The sequence below is a fragment of the Ornithodoros turicata genome, unplaced genomic scaffold (assembly GCF_037126465.1).
Source record: "Ornithodoros turicata isolate Travis unplaced genomic scaffold, ASM3712646v1 Chromosome15, whole genome shotgun sequence".
Classification (NCBI taxonomy): domain Eukaryota; kingdom Metazoa; phylum Arthropoda; class Arachnida; order Ixodida; family Argasidae; genus Ornithodoros; species Ornithodoros turicata.
Window position 1 is genome coordinate 26,516 of NW_026999318.1, and position 2,629 is coordinate 29,144.

The 2,629-nt window shown below is 47.3% G+C and overlaps 4 non-coding genes across 4 annotated transcripts; all 4 read right to left on the reverse strand.

Moving 5' to 3' along the window:
- Positions 1–204: 204 nt before the first annotated feature.
- Trnal-uag (transfer RNA leucine (anticodon UAG)) lies at positions 205–284 on the reverse strand. The gene has a single exon. It is a non-coding gene; the product is annotated as a tRNA-Leu (tRNA).
- Positions 285–615: 331 nt separating this feature from the next.
- Positions 616–695, reverse strand: Trnal-uag (transfer RNA leucine (anticodon UAG)). Its single transcript has one exon. It is a non-coding gene; the product is annotated as a tRNA-Leu (tRNA).
- Positions 696–954: 259 nt separating this feature from the next.
- Positions 955–1,034, reverse strand: Trnal-uag (transfer RNA leucine (anticodon UAG)). The gene has a single exon. It is a non-coding gene; the product is annotated as a tRNA-Leu (tRNA).
- A 259-nt stretch (positions 1,035–1,293) lies between these two features.
- On the reverse strand, positions 1,294–1,373 carry Trnal-uag (transfer RNA leucine (anticodon UAG)). Its single transcript has one exon. It is a non-coding gene; the product is annotated as a tRNA-Leu (tRNA).
- Positions 1,374–2,629: the final 1,256 nt, after the last annotated feature.

The following is a 2,629-nucleotide window of genomic DNA, read 5'->3' on the forward strand; positions in this document are numbered from 1 at the left end:
AGTTTTTCAGCAGTGCATGATTCTTCGATGCCTGGCATGAGCCATGTATTATATGTATTAAATGTAGAACGCGAGCGAGCTCCTCGTGCACAGGGCATCGTTATGCGGTTCAGACAGATTAATCTAAAGGAGGTAATGTGCATGTAATTACCTGGTCTCAACGCTGTCAGTCTACGAGAATGGCGCACCCTATGCAAAAACTGATGGCAGCGGCGGGATTCGAACCCACGCCCTTTCGGACTGGTGCCTAAAACCAGCGCCTTAGACCGCTCGGCCACGCTACCTTTTTTTTTCCACCAGGTAATCACGTTTATTTACAAACATTAAACTAGGCTATGACTGTACCTGACGCTACCTTGTAACCACTGAACCTACCTCACAAAAGGCAAAAACGTCAAAGGCTTAGCACTTAATGATGAAGTTTTTCAGCAGTGCACGACTCTTCGATGGCTTGCGCGAGCCGTGTACAAAATGTAGAACGCCAATCGAACTCCTCGTACACAGGGCATCATGATGCACATTAGACGGATTAATCTAAAGGAGGTAATGTGCATGTAACTACCTGGACGCAACGCTGTCAATCTACGAGAATGGCGCGCCCTATGCAAAAGCTGATGGCAGCGGTGGGATTCGAACCCACGCCCTTTCGGACTGGTGCCTAAAACCAGCGCCTTAGACCGCTCGGCCACGCTACCTTGTAACCACTGAACCTACCTCACAAAAGGCAAAAAAGGCAAAGCCTTAGCACTTAATGATGAAGTTTTTCAGCAGTGCACGACTCTTCGACGGCTTGCGCGAGCAGTGTACAAAATTTATAACGCCAATCGAACTCCTCGTACACAGGGCATCATGATGCACATTAGACGGATTAATCTAAAGGAGGTAATGTGCATGTAACTACCTGGACTCAACGCTGTCAATCTACGGGAATGGCGCGCTCTATGCAAAAGCTGATGGCAGCGGTGGGATTCGAACCCACGCCCTTTCGGACTGGTGCCTAAAACCAGCGCCTTAGACCGCTCGGCCACGCTACCTTGTAACCACTGAACCTACCTCACAAAAGGCAAAAACGTCAAAGCCTTAGCACTTAATGATGAAGTTTTTCAGCAGTGCACGACTCTTCGACGGCTTGCGCGAGCAGTGTACAAAATTTATAACGCCAATCGAACTCCTCGTACACAGGGCATCATGATGCACATTAGACGGATTAATCTAAAGGAGGTAATGTGCATGTAACTACCTGGACTCAACGCTGTCAATCTACGAGAATGGCGCGCTCTATGCAAAAGCTGATGGCAGCGGTGGGATTCGAACCCACGCCCTTTCGGACTGGTGCCTAAAACCAGCGCCTTAGACCGCTCGGCCACGCTACCTTTTTTTTTTCTTTTCCACCTTTTCTTAACAAAACACACAAGTGCACACAACTACAGGTACGTCACACGGTCGCAACGCCGTGGGCCATTACAAAACGTCTAAAGAGGAAACTGAAGACCTTTTGAATTTGTACATACGATTTTACAAGTACGTAAGGGCATCAGACAATGTTTCTAACCAATCTGGCAGCTCTAAACATCGCATAAGGCACAGCTTAAGTTGAGATATTTCTATCTTAAAGTATTTCATAGGAGGCATTAACGGTTCTTCGTTCCTGTCAGCCATACGAAGTTTTCACAGACAGTACAAGGCTATAAGCATGACAATATCGTACCTGACTGTTTCCCTCGGGTGTAATGGGAGAAACCGTATGGTGTGTGGGTTAAGCCGAAGTCGAGTTTTGAAAACTTTGTACTGGAGATCATCCCAGAAGAACTGGGCTTCTGTGCAGTCTAAGAAAAGGTGATCATGCGTTTCAGGAACTTTGCAGAATCTGCAGTCTGCAGACCAGGCCACGTATATGCCCTTCTGCGCGAGCCATGCCTTGACAGGTAGTGTTGACGTATGAAGTTTGTAAAAGAATGTCTTCATGTTTGGTTTGATTGGCATCCTTTGGACTCGAACCAAAACATCCCTGCCTGGCCAAGTGGGTGGAATATCTCGATAGACAGGCATAGGGAACAATGTATCGATCAAGTGGGCCACCAGCGTTTTCTTGTTGACAGACAAGAGGTATTCAAGGGTAAACCTGGCTTTCAAAAACAGCATGCACTCAACGACCTCCTTGGAAAAGCCTGTTAACCGCATCGTTCCCTCTGCGAACGTGACGTGTAACTCCGGGATGTAATTATATGTAAGAATGCGTCGAGAACTGGATGCCGCTCCTCACGAATAAACCAGAGTCTCATGACCAGTTGTTTTACAAAGAGGTGCTGTAGGCCGAGGCCTCCATCACGAAGTTTTCGAAACAGATAGTCGCGACGCATCCTCTCAAATGTAGAGCACCAGATTGTGGTGGCAAAAATCCTGTGACAGGCGTGCACTACTTTGCGTGGGCATTGCAAGACTTGCAAAAGGTAAACCAGTTTAGCGGCTAGAAACACGTTACACATTGTCGCTCGCTGAAAAATTGAAAGATCTTTCTTCCTCCAGATGAAAGCGTGTTTCCTTATGTTATCGAGCCTCTGGGACCACATTCTACTCGGGTTCCTGGTTTCTTGCAACGGGACACCAAGATAACGAGGGTTTTGTTCCT